Source organism: Balaenoptera physalus (assembly GCF_965194825.1).
Source record: "Balaenoptera physalus genome assembly, chromosome: 4".
In the NCBI taxonomy this organism is placed as follows: Eukaryota; Metazoa; Chordata; class Mammalia; order Artiodactyla; family Balaenopteridae; genus Balaenoptera; species Balaenoptera physalus.
In genome coordinates this window covers 146,292,058-146,305,987 of record NC_138891.1, presented here as the reverse complement: position 1 = coordinate 146,305,987, position 13,930 = coordinate 146,292,058, and the positions used below count along the sequence as shown (strand labels likewise).

The following is a 13,930-nucleotide window of genomic DNA, read 5'->3' as shown; positions in this document are numbered from 1 at the left end:
CTCATGGCCCAGAAGGTAAACCACAAACTACGTGTTGTCCTGGAGGTCACGACCTGGAGGAGGCAGGCGGGGTGGGCTGTCGGTCTCTGTGGTGACAAGGGCTGCGGAGACTGGCTGGTCCTGGAGAGTGTAGACCCCTGAGGCTTAGCCAGGGAGCAGCCCAGCTGCACCTGCTGTGCCAGGTGTGACATCCTTGTGACATCCTTGTCGCAGGATCAGTGGTCACGTTCTTTTCCATCCCAATTAGAAAGAGAGGACCAGAAACGGTTTGCGGTCACGTGGGAGGGAACTTAGTGCTCATTTACGGTTTGGCCTCAGGGCTGTGCTAACTGTCCCCTCTGTCCTAACACAGTCAAGGAGTCTGGGCCCCTGGACGTCCCCCAGGACAGGACATAGGCCCGTCGCAGTGAGGACATTAGGCGCTGGACAGGACGAGTCAGGAGGCTGTGAGCAGAGGGCCTTAGGACACGTGTGCCCCAGATGTGGGAGGGGAGCCCTGCGAAATGCAGAGAGATGCGCCTCAGGCAGGTTGCAGGGCCCGGGGTCAGGGGTGAGCCAGGATGTCCCCCCAAAGTGAGAGACGAGTTGCTGCGCCTTGCGTCCCCTTTCTTGGAAGAAGCACAGGCCCGGCAGGCCTTTTGGGTTCTGAAGGCGCACCTTCCACTCTTAGGAACATCGCCCCGCCCCGTGTCTCAGGTGACTCAGAGGCAGCTTTGAGGGGCGGGGAGCAGGCATGTCTGCGCAGCAGGCCGGGCTGGGTGCAGGCGGCCCTGCGCTTGGACCCCTGGCGTCGGAGGTGTCAGTGGGCAGCGCCTGCGGGCTCTGGGCAGTCCCTGGGCTCCGGAGCGAGGCCGTGTGTCTGTGGATGATCCTCACCTGTAGGGAGACGCTTCCCGACTCCCGAGCTCGGGCAGCAGCCGGGCCTCGCAGCTCTGCCCCGGGGACGCCAGGCTCCGGGGGGGGCTGGGCGCTTTGCGGCCTTGCTGGGAGCCTGCGTCCCCACCCCGTCCTCCGTGGGGCGCCATCAGCACCCGCCGTGCTTGCGGCTCTGTTTGCCGATCCAGGCGGTCGTGACAGCATCAGTCACTGGATGGCTTCCCACTTCCTGCCAGACACTGCACGCACACGGCTCATGGCACCTGCTGCCCGGCGCCCTCGGCTGCACAGGAAACAGGCCCAAGGGCACAGGTAACCTTCCTGGGAAGAACCTCAGCCTGGGTGGCGAGGCCGGCCCCCTGTGCCTTTGTGTCTGCAGGGCAGGGCCCGGCTTCAGCGCGGGGGGTGGGGGGGCTGCTGAACCGGTAAATCCTGAGCCTCAGACGCAGGCTTTGCCGGGCCCCGATATCCTATGGAGATTCGTGGGGATCAAGACCCTCAGAGTTGCACTCTGCGTCCAGCCCATCTCGGCTGGGGGTCTGCGAGGTGTCGGACACAGTGAAAGCAGACACCCCGCGTTCCCCTGAAAAGCACTGGGGCCTCCTGCTGCGGCTGTATTTAGAGAGTTCTGGAGGCGTCACTTAGCCTTTGCGGTCCCTTGGGCCTGAGGAGCCTTCCCCTTGCTCCTGCACGGCTGTTCCCCCAGGATTCTGAGGTGCAGAAGGATACGGAGGGGAACCCGGGTCAGCCCCACCCCAGCCAGGTGTCCTGAGTCCAGCGGCCCTGGCAGCTTTGGCCCCGGGCTGCTGTCTGCACTGCCACGCTGCCTGATCCGTGCAGCGTCCCGTGAGGGGCCTGGCTGAGGCCCGAGGCTGGGGGCTCACGGCCCCGAGGGGTGCCAGGGTCACTCCTGCCTGTGGGGAAGACGCACTTTGAGACCTGGGGGACCAGCGATTCCTGAAGATGTGAGTGTGCCCTTAGTGAGGGAAGGAGCTGCCCTTGGCTGTGGGCCCTGCTGGCCCCGCCCGAGGGATTAAGAAGTGCCATTTCTGGGCTTTCCTGGTGGCACAGTGGTTAAGAATCCACCTGCCAATGCAGGGGACACGGGTTCGAGCCCTGGTCCAGGAAGATCCCACATGCCACGGAGCAACTAAGCCTGTGTGCCACAACTACTGAGCCTGTGCTTTAGAGCCTGTGAGCCACAACTACTGAGCCTGCATGCCACAGCTACTGAAGCCCGCACACCTAGAGCCCATGCTCCTCAACAAGAGAAGCCACCGCAATGAGAAGCCCACGTACCACAACACCGCTCCCGCAACTAGAGAAAGCCTGTGCGCAGCAACGAAGACCCAACACAGCCAAAAATAATAAATTAATTAAATAAGTAAATAAAATAAATAAATAAAAAAAAAAGAAGTGTCGTTTCCTCCTCTGCCCACATGTTCTCAGGCCGCGGGAGGCCTTAAGTGGTTCCATGTGGATAAGCCCTCCGTGGCTTTCTCATGCTCAGTGGCTCTTGTGGGACTGTTCTGGGTGGCGGGGCAGGGCTTTCACAGCCTCAGAAATGCATTTAGAAGATGACTGTGGACTCACATTTTCCTTTCCTCACTCATGGGGCAGACAGAGTAACTCCACTCTCCACTTTCCAGACTCAGAAATGACAAAACCCGCCATTAACAGGCAATGCCCGGGAGTCAGTGTGTCACAGTGTGTGTTCCAAGTTGGTGGGAGAGCGGCACCTTTTACGGTTTTAAGCCAAAGCTACCTCACTGGTCTGGATAAACTTAGCGGGTGTTGGGCAGCAGAGCGCTTGTATTCATGACAACCTAGGGCGCTGTGACAACTTGGCATGGACCCCCATTCACATCTCCAGTGCGAGCCAGGACAGAGGCGGACCCTGGCGAGGGGCCCGTGTGGGGCCAGGGCACCAGTGGCAGGAAGGTTGGGGGACACGTGCTGTTGGGCAAGAGCTGCCCCCCTTGATGGAAAGAGGCTGTGGGTGCACGGTGGCCTCCCCCCAGCCATGCGACACTCCTGAGGGTCCTTACTTCCCCTGCACGTCCGGTCATTTCTCGGGAAGTGAAGCCAGCCTGAGGATAGCAGCTCCCCAAGGTGGCATCCACAGAGCTCCCTTCACACACCTGATCTAATGGAGCCTGTGTCACGAGAGCCTTGCAGACGAGAGATAGATGCTCACAGGGAGGACAGGTGGGGGAAGAAAACCTGAGAAGGTGGCGCGGCCTTCCTGTGCCAGCAGAAACTGAGTTGCATGACATTCTGGGGGCCCTTTCAATTCAGTACCGCACAGCTGGTCAAGAGGAGGCATAAATATTCTGAGGCATTTTGTAAACTAATTCCATTTGGTTTAGATGTACTCAGAGGTGACGGAGGGGGAAAACCACCACCACTGGTGGGATGAGAAGTTCAAGACCCAGCCTTTGGTTTATAGCTGTTTTACTGTGATATACCTAGGCGTGGTGCTCTTTGTATTTACCCTGTTTGGCTTACGTAGATTTCTTTTTTGAGTCTGCAGTGTATATCTTTTATAGGTTTTAGAAAATTCTTGGCTGTTATTTCCTCAAGTATAGCCTCTGCTCCATTCTGTCTTTATGCTCCGTCTGGGCCTTAAATTTTACACATGTTAGACATTTTCATCATGTTCCATTTATCTCTTGTGCTCTTTTCTGTATTTTCTATCTGTTTTTAATTTGTTCTTCAGTCTTGACCATTTTCTATTGACCAATTTTCCAATGAGTCTATCCTCTCTTCTGCTGTGTCTTATCTGTTGTTAATTCCATCCATTGAGTTCTTACTATTAGTTACTGTATTTTTAATTTTTAGAATTTCTATTTTATCTTCAATTTCTAGATTACAGTCCTCTTATTCAGTTCTCTATCTTACCTTCTATTTTCTTGAGATATTAACCACATTTATTTTAAAGTTCATGTATGATAACTCCAAAACCAGGGCCACTTGTGGATCTTTTTCTCTTGTTGGTTTTTTTTTTCCCATAGAGTCATATAGTCCTGTGTCTTGACTAACCTGATGATTTTTTATTAAATGCTGGACATTATTAGTGAAAGATTGTAGAGGTTCTTCTTAATATTATCTTCCTTTTTATAGGATTTAATTTTATTTTGGTGGACAGCTAGTTTAGGCCTGGATTCCTTTCTCCAGTCAGGGATTGATATAATTCAAATCTAGGTTTATGCCTTTGTGAAGACTGGTATGTTACCAGTTCTTCATTACTTTTAGAGCATAACTTTCTAAGTGACCCAGTTGAGAGCCTGGCGTATTTACCAAGGCTCCCATTTCTTTGAAGGTCCAGAGTTCTAGGTGTTGAACTGAGAGAATAGCAAACGCTATGCATAGCTTAAAAAAAAAAAACAGATTTATTGAGGTATATTTTACGTAACACAAAATTCATCCTATTCAGGTATGCAGTTCAATAATTTTCAATAAATCTGCCGAGTGGTGTAATCATCATCACAAATCAGTTTTAGAACTTTTTTATCATCCCAATAAGAGCCCCCATGCCCATTTAGAGTTAGCCCCCTTTCCATCCCTCAACCCCAAGAAACCACTAGTCTACTTTTCTCTATATATTTGCCTTTTCTGGATGTTTCATATAAATGGAATCATATAATATGTGGGCTTTTGTGTCTGGCTTCTTTCACTTGGCATGATGTTTCTGAGGTTCATTAATGTCATAGCATGTTTCAGTAGTTTATTCTTACCAAAGTACAGTAGTTTTTCTTGAATAAAATCTTCAGACTGTTGTAATCCTTTGGTTAATCTCCAGAGCTCAGAAAAAGTTAATTTAGATAATTTTGCTAGTGATTTCATTGCTTTTAAGAAGGAGTAGATTCGCAGAGGTCCTCACTCCAGCATTCCTGAAGTCCTGCCTTATAATTTACTTTTGTATATTGATTCTGTGCCTTGCTAAATCCACTTATTAGTTCTTGCAGCTTTTTCTGGGTAGATTCTGTAGAATTTTCTAAGTACACAATCATATCACCTGTGAATAGACAGTTTTACTTCTTTCCAATCTAGATTTCTTTTATTTCCTTTTCTCACCTTTGTGCACTATTTAAACCTCCAGTATGATGTCAAGTAGCAGGAGTGAGAGTGAACACCTTTACTCAGTTCCCGAATTTAGAGAGGAAGTCTTCTGTTTTCATATTAAATACAATATTAGCTGTGGGGTAATTTTGGTGTTTTTGTTGATGATGTTCTTTATTAGGTTGAGAAAGTTACCTTCAATTCCTAGTTTTCTTACAGTATTTTCATAAACAGATGTTGTATTTTGCCAAATATATTTTCTGCATTTATCAAGGAGGTCAAATGTGTTCGTCATCTTTATTCTGTTAATATGGTGAATTATATTGTTTGATTTTTAAAAATTTTCAACCAAAATTGCATTTTGGGGATAAACCCACTTGGTAATGGTATATTATCTTTTTTCTAAATTTGTAGGTTCAATATACTAATGTTTCATTAAAGATTTTTGTGTCTATATTCATGAGGGATGTTGGTCTGTGCTTTTCTTTTAATATCTTTGTCTGGTTTTGGTATCAGGTTAATACTGGCCTCATAAAATGAGTTGTGGAGTGTTCCCTTTTCCTCCATATTTTAGAAGAGTTTATACAGGATTGGTGTTACTTCTTTCTTAAATGTTTGATAGGATTCTCCAGTGACGCCCTCTAGGATAATGAATTTATTTTCCTTAATAAATGTCAGACTATTTCTTCTTGAGTTAGTTTAGAAAAATTTGTGTCTATCAAGGAATTTGTTTATTTCATGTAAGTTGTCTAACTTTATTGTTATAAAGATGGTCATTATATTTCTTTTCTTCTTTCCTTTGTTTGTTCTTTTGAAAATGAAGTGGAGAGAGAAGAATTCTCTACATTAGTGTTTAAGAACCAGGGATAAAACAAATCTGAAATCTGTAAGTCCAGAGTCTTCCGAGTGTGATTCCTATTGCGTTGACAGTTTGGTGAGGACTTTGCTTATGCTTCTCTCTTATCATTGCATTTCTTTATTGTTCCTTATTGTCTGTCTAGTGTCTGTTGGATCCATAGTTACGTTTGCTCTTTCATTCCTGATATTAATAATTTGTGACATCTCTTTTTTTAAAAATTAGTGTATGTGGAGTTTTATCAAATTTATTGATCTTTCCAAGCAATCAACTTTTTGTTTTGTTGACTTTATCTTTCATTTGTCTGTTTTCTACTTCAAGGACTTCCCTGTGTGGCTGGGCCTGTCTCTCTGAGATGATGAGGTCAGTCCGTCTGTGAGATCAGTGCCTCTGGCGGGTCCATGATGACAGGATGGTCAGGATCATGGGGCCGAGGCACACAAGTGACCAGTCACAAAGGGCACGACTCCAGAGTCCCACCTGTGCCCTGTGATGCTGGCCAGGCCTCGGAGTCACCCGAGCTGTGGCTTCTCCTCTGTCAAAGGGATCTTCCTAGCACTCGTGTCGACAAGCTGCCCCATGTAAGTGACTCTGCAGGGTGCCAGGGTCAGGACAGCGTTGGTTTGTGACTTGACCCCTCTGGCATCTTCCCCTGCTCACCTGGCAGGTGTTGGCACCACTGGGTGGACATGTGTGCTGTCTGGCATGATCAGGTGAAAGCTGTCCAGCTGAACCCAGGAAGCACATCTGAGCGTCCCATATGGAAAGGAGGAGAAGAGCCAAAAATGCTTTTAACACCACCCAGCATCCATCCTGACGAGCCCTATTCTCACATTTCTAGAAATGCACACTCACGCTTGGCAGTGAAACTGCGTGCGCTCCCGTGTGTTCCCCACTTTCCCGCTGGCGTGGCGACTGGTTCCTCCCTGGGCTCAGCCCTGCTCCTCCCACTGTGCCTCTACTGCGTCGGGCGTGAGGGGTCAGCACCTTATCTGGTTGGCAGCCCCCTCCATGGTGCCCACCCGCTCCCCACTCCTCCCGAACGGCTGTGGCCTGGCCACCCCGGATGGCGAGAGTCTGCAGATGCAGACTGCTGGCAACACGGGAGCCGTGGTGAGAGGTGAGGGGACACCACAGAGCTTGGAACAGGGCCCTGGGTCCTCTCCCACAGCTGGATTGCAAGGCCTGGGGCCACAGCTGACCTGGGGTGCTTTAGACCCAGAGACCGGACACTGACCCTCAAAGTCAGGCTGCTACCGCTTAGATGCCCGTGGCCCAACATGGGGCCGGGTCGGGAGGCGGAAGGGGCCCCTGAGCACAGGGTGCAGCCCGAGCATCATAAATAAAGCACCCCCTGCTTGGAAGGGACCTCAGGGGCCCCCTGGAGGGACGCCCCTTTCACGGCCCCCCCAGCTCCTCCCCTGCAGAGCCAGGACTCCGGGACTTCTGCGTCCTCACCACCACCCCGCTTGTACTGCGAGGTCCCTGTGATCAGAAAGGGTGCCGGTGGTACCAGAGCCGGCCTGGCGCCCTGCTGGCTTTCCTCGGGATGGGAGTCGCCTGACGTTCGCAGACCCCTCCGCTGCTGTGCGCCCACTCCGGTGCCTTCGGGCCCCTCCTCCCTCCGTGGGCCGAAGCTGGGAGGGAAGCCCAGCAACTTCAGCCCCAGAGGAGGGTCCCTTCCCTTTGATGGAGCCGCCTCTGGCAGGAAGAAAATTCAAAATTGTCTGACAAATCAAGCCTTAAACAGAACCAGCTTGTCTGCGGATTAACAGCCTTGAGACGCGGAATTCCTACAGACCTACATGTCGGGGGGGGGAGCGGCTCTGTGGGCGGCGACTGGAACGGATTTGAGAGTTGGAAGGGACTTCAAGAGAGTCCTGATTCCAGGGCTCAGGGAAATCGTGGGTGTGGGATTTTCTGAAATGCCACAGGAGCCCTATCCAGTTCCCCTCAGATCAAGGGCTCCCGGGGTCGGGAGGGGCCCAGGCTGCTGCTGCCACCGCCCTGCCCTGAGCGGCCCGGGGGACGTCCAGCCCCGCTGAACAGGCCCGTCCTGGTCACGAGGACGAGGGTGAGGGAGGCCAGCGACATGTCCCCCCCACCCCTCCCTCCAGTCAGTTATTCCACACATTTAGCCCCCCGGGCGTGGGGACGCGGTGGCAGGTGTGGGAGGGGTGCTGGGGTCACTGCTTCCGCCTGGGGGGCGTGCACCATGCCCCTCCTGAGGGGGAGCCCTCGCCCACCCGGGAAACCGACGGGGAAGCAGCCCGGCCACCCTCGGGCACCTTTCCAAGCTCAGGTCCAGCTGCTGAGTGTCTGGCCGGGCTGCGTACTCCTCTGGCTGCGGCCCAGCTACCCCGCCCGTCCTGCAGGGCCTGTGCCCATCACCCCGTCTGAGCCTGGCCCGTGGAGAAGCCCCACCCCGGCCAGCTCTTCCTGGAGCCCCCTTCCACCAGCTCCGAGACCCCCTTATGTGGTTGCCCCGGCCACCCCGCCCTATCCCAGGTCCCTGGCAGCCTGTCCTCTCCCTTGGCCTGTGTCTGGTGACCTGGCCTCGCCATTCTGAGTGGCCTTCCTGGAGGAGGCTCTGGTCCCCTCTGTCCTGCCAGATCCCAGGCCCTCCCGAGCCCTCTCCCCCTGCCGGTCCAAGTGGCTGCCTGGCAGCCAGGAGTCTAGGCTCAGCATCAGGCGGCACGGGGACCCAAAGCGACAGCCCCCGGTGCCCTGCCAGGCTCTGCCGGCGAGGCCTGGCCCACAGCATGGGTCAGGGCTGGGAGGGTCTCTGGGAAGCTGCGTGGCCCAAGAACAAGGTCCTCTGGGCCAGTGGTCAGAGGGAGAGAGGGGTAGGCAGCTGCTGGTGGCCCTGGAGGGCCCAGTGGTGCCTGGACGATGCAGCGGTGGGTCCTAAGTGAGTGGGTGAGGAACCAGGTCACTCCCTACAGGAGGAGGGGCCGCAGCTTGGCCCTGCCTGCTCACTCCAGGACTGACCTGGGCCTCCTAGGGGCTCTGCCATGGTGGCCCAGCCTTCAGCATTGTGGTTGGAGCCACGGCTGGTGCGGGGCGAGTGGTTGCCAGGGTGGGTGGCCAGGCTTGTGGACCCAGAAAACCATTCCTGACACAAAGCCCCTGAGGTCCCCGGCCTCTCAGCCTGGCCTCGTGGGCTGCCCTCCTGGGCATGGGCTCTTGTACAGCCCGTGCTGGACACTCATGGTCAGCCTCTCTGGGCCGCATGGCTGCAGCATGGCGGAGGGATGGCTACCCCTGGACCTCGGGCCCTGGAGGTGCCTGGGCACTGAATGGTGGGCAGGGTCTCCAGAGTCCGCCTCAGTGCCCGAGCCCTCTGACCTCCACCCACACACGGCGCTGACGGAGAGCCAGGCTCCTGGGGCCCCACCTTGTCTGCCGTGCAGCCAGAGGCCAGGCATTGGCTCCGCGTTGCCTCAGTCTCCCCGCCTGTAAAAACGGCAGGCATGTCCTGTGAGGCGGTCAGTGAGACACAGCACATGCCCTGGCTGTCACCTGAGGTTCTCCAGTCCCCACGTAAGGGGGCTCCGCCTGAGAACAAGGGAACGACCCACGAAGGCGAGGACATTGCCACCCCTTGTGCTGCCAGCAGAGATTCCGTCAAGCAGTCAGTCCTGAACGCTGGTCAGGTTAGATCCGCCTGCCCTCGAGCTCGGGGTGCACCTGCCCGCCCAGCCCTCTTGGGTGGGGTGCTGAGAGAGGGAGCACCAGGAATCTGGGCGCCAGAGATGGGGTGACCGGCCAGCAGGGATACTGAGGCAGGGCCCCTCCCCCTTCTGCCTGCTCGGGGCCCACCTCTCAGCCCCTAGGGTTGGGGACCAGGGAAGCGTCACACTGCTGGGGAGAGACATGGCCACGGCCCTCCCCCGGGCCAGACGACTTGGCCACAGCAGCTCCTGTAACAACGCGCTTTCCAGAACCTGGGCTGCTGAGCCCTATTAGTCACTCCAAAAAAACGTTCTGAAGGCAGTTGGGTCCAGGTGAATGTGTCACAGCAAATTTATCAGGAAGGAATTCGGGTTGTTTGTGAGTAACTGTGGAAACAGCGAAACGCCCACATTTTCTGCAGAACCAGGCCTTGTCTGGTACCCGATGGAGAAGAAATCATTTGGCCGATGTCTTTGTGTCTCTTCCTCCATCCCGCTGTCCCGGAGAAGTTGCTCTACGCCCCATGAGGTTTTCAGGGGCCGCGTGGCGGCTGTCTTGGCCTTGCTGCCCAGGAGACCTGCTCTTCCCGGCATCCAGCTCGGAGGCCAGCTCTGTCCCGTGGCACAGGATTCTGAGATGGCCCCTGGGCCAGGCCTGAGTGCCACGGCATGTTTGCAGCGTAGCTGAGGTTGCCAATCAGCCGACCTTAGCATGGGGGACCATGCGGGTGGCCTGACCCGACCACACAGCCCTTACAGAGCTGAGTTCTCTCCGGCTGGAGCCGGGGGGATTCGGCGTGAGGGAGGTGAGGGTTCTCTGTTGCAGAGATGGAGTGACCTCGTGTCAGGAGCTGAGGGCAGCCCCAGCTGACAGCGGCCAGAAGACCGAGTCCTACGGCCAAAGAGAACTGAACTCAGCCAGTGACCCGAATGAGCCTGGAAGAGGGTTCTCAGAGCCCCTGATCGCACCCTAGCTCATCTGTCCTTGCTCTCAGCGTGTGAGGACAAGCTGGCCTCTTGGGCTTCTCACCCAGAGACAGTGGGCTAAGGGTGGGTGCGTTTAAGCCGCAGTTTGTAGAAAACTAATACGCTCCCTGGGGCTCCCTTCTGCTAAGTCCTTGCAAGGCTGACAGCCTCTCTGCATCTGCCCTGCAGGTTTAGCTGCTGTTTTCTGATGCCACTGGACTCGAGGACTGGCATCGCCTGGCACCCACTGAATGTGCTCCAAACCCCCAGAGAGAAGCTCACGCTCCAAAGAAGACATACAGATGCCAACAGGTACAAGAAAGGCGCCCAACACTGCTAATCATCAGGGCAACGCACATCAAAGCCACAAAGGGGTATCACCTCACAGCTGTCAGAGTGGCTATCACCAAAAAGACAAGAAATAAGAAGTGCTGGAGAGGGTGTGGAAAAAACGCAACCATTGTGCACTGTTGGTGGGAATGTAAACTGGTGCAGTCACTATGGAAAACAGTATGGAGGGTCCTTAAAAAACTGAAAATAGAACTACCATATGATCCAGCAATTCCACTTCTGGGTATTTATGCAAAGGAAATGAAAACATTACCTCAAAAAGATACATGCACCCCCATGTTCATTGCAACGTTATTCACAATAGTCAAGACATGGAAGCAACCTAAGTGTCCATTGATGGGTGAATAAAGAAGATGTGGTATATATATACAATAGAATATTACTCAGTCATAAAAAAAGATTGAAATCTTGCCATTTGTGACAACATGGATGGACCTAGAGGGCGTTATGCTGAGATAAGTTAAACGGAGAAAGACAAATACCGTATGATCTCACTTACATGTGGAATCTAAAAAAAACAAAACCAAACAAAAACACCAAGCAAAAAACCAAGCTCATGGATATAGAGAACAGATTGGTGGTTGCCTCAGGTGGGTGGCGGGGTGTGGGCAAAATGGGTGAAGGGGTCAAAAGATGCACACTTCCAGCGTAAAATGAAAAAGTCACAGGGATGTCATGTACTTAATAATAGGGCGTTGAATATTTGAAAGTAGCTAAGAGAGTGGATCTTAAAAAGTTCTCATCACAAGAAAAAAATTTGTAAGTATGTGTAGTAATGGATGTAAACTGGACTTACTGTAGTGATCATTTTGCAATGTATACAAATGTCGAATTATTACATTGTACACCTGAAACTTATTTTAATGTTATGTCAATTACACCTCAATTAAAAAAAAAGAAACTCATAGCTATTCCCTGCTCACCTGGTAGTGGGTTCTAGCGCTGGGAAGCCAGAGGCCATGTGGGTGTGGCCAGGACAGTTAATCTGGACCATCCTCCAGGGAATGAGAGCAGGTAACACAAGGATGGGGTACAGAAGGTGCTCAGGCTGATGGGGCAGGTTTAGGAGCAGGTGGCACGTGTCCTGTTTAATCCGCTTGGTGCACGCACCCCATGGTGCACACACGCCCCATGATTTACACCCCCCCATGGCACGTACACCCCATTGTGCACATATACCCCATGGTGCACACACCCCATGATTCACACCCCCCATGGCACAGACCCCAGGGCACACACCCCATGGTGCACACCACAGAGCAGGACTGACTTGCTGTGAGCATGAAGGCTGCTTTTCAACAGGGGATGAGGGAAGGCCATGGGCTGACAGGAGGGACTGGGTGCCCTTTCCATCCCCCCTGCAGACGGCCTGCTCTCTGCTGCGTTTTCCCAAAGCAGAGCCCCTGGAGAGGCCTGGGGCAGGGTCCCGGGAGTCCTGAGTGGTCACTTCAGTGATCTGGGATCCCACGTCCCTGCAGGCGTCAGGAGCTGGTGGAATGTGCTGTGTGTATGTATGTGTGTGTACATGCATGTGTGTATGCGTCCATATTCCACAGGTATGTGTACGTATGTGTGCATATGTGTATGCATACGTTTGTGTGTACACATGTATGTACATGTGCATGTGTGTATATACGTGTATGTCTGTGTGCATGCTCACGTACGTATGCATGCATGCACACGTGCGTGTGTAACGTCTCTGTATATGTGTATATGCACGTGCATCTGTGTGCATGTATTTAAGTGTATGTGTGTATCTACGTGTGTCTGTGTGCATGCACGTGAGGGAACGTGTGTGCATGTATGCATGGGTATGTATGTAATCATGTGCTCTTGGGAAGGATGAGGAACTGTGGTGACCCCTCTCCCGGAGGCAGGCCGGACATGCATGGGAGCAGAGCCTTCTAGGATATCCCGGCTGGATGAGATCAGCTCTGTGGCCTACACATGTCAGCCAGACCGAAGCGGGGGCTCACAGGAAGTGAGCCCCCAGTTAAAAAGCCCGTGTGAGCTGGTGGGGGAGGGTGGCGCCCGCTCCCTCTGAGTCACACGCGGGTCTGTTTCTAATTACGGTCCCGCCGGCACAGAGCCTGCAGTGTGAGGGGGCTGGAGTCTGGGAGCAGCTCCGCGTAGCCTCCTGGACACTCAGACCCACAGGGGCCTGCGTCCCTGTCCACCCTGGGCCACTGAGAGGGCTGGGATGGGGGAGGCTGGTGACCCGACGGGGTCCGGTTCCACGGCAGCTGCGTCGGCACTTCTGACCCCACATCTGGGACAGCTGGCCTGGACCCTTGGTTTGGTTGATAAGTGGCAGCGTGGCGGGCCGGGGCCGCTCCTGAGAGTGCAGGGCTGTGGCTGCACGGGGTTGCCTCCCCAGCCCGGCGGCGCCCGGTCCTCTCTGGGGCGCCCCTGCGGCACTTTGCAGCCACACTCGGTGGTGCCGGGACCCGCGCTCTTCATTTCCTCACAGCTCAGCCTTTGTGCCCCGGGGACCACGGCTGTTAAATCTCTGTCACCGCGAATTTCTGACCCTCTCCAGAGAATCCCAGGAGGCCCCTGGGGGCAGAGGCATGGGCAGGGGGCAGTGGGGCCTCTGCTGGTGAGAGCCAGGGACGTGCCCTTCCCAGCCCCCGGGCCCCAGTGGCCACAGCGTTTTGTCTGCCGGGGCCTCTTGGGGACTGTGGATGCCCTTCTGCTCTGACTCCGTGCCGGGGTGGGGACTCCGGGAGGCTGCGGCCCAGGGGACCCTGCTGTGGGGCCCGTACACCTGCCCAGCCAGGTGGACGTGGGTGGCTCTCGCCAGTTCCCCTGCCAAAGCCGCCTTTCCCAGGCTCAGCCTGCGAGCAGGATCTTTCTGGAATCTTCCACCTTACCTTAGGTCCTTCTAGCCCCCTCAGGGACTAAGACTTGGAAATACGAACATGGCAAGAGTCTGTTTGCCCTCCTTTCTGTATTGGTTGGAGCAGAAGGGCTGGAGGGGCCTCCGATGGGGAAGTGGCAGCACAGGGAGCCCATCCGACACTTCCGGCCACGGCGGCCCCCACAGGCCATGCGGGGTGGTCCGAGTCGTGGAGAGGAAGGTACAGGATGATGATCTGGGCCAGGAAGAGGCCGGAAGGATGACGAGGCCTTGGCCTGTCACTGG

General features: G+C 54.2%; 1 long non-coding RNA gene across 1 annotated transcript; it reads left to right on the top strand.

Moving 5' to 3' along the window:
* The first annotated feature begins 734 nt into the window (after window positions 1–734).
* Window positions 735–12,079, top strand: LOC309660236. Its single transcript, XR_014263296.1, has 3 exons — window positions 735–1,188; window positions 1,975–10,518; window positions 10,624–12,079. It is a non-coding gene; the product is annotated as an uncharacterized lncRNA (long non-coding RNA).
* The last annotated feature ends 1,851 nt before the right edge of the window (window positions 12,080–13,930 follow it).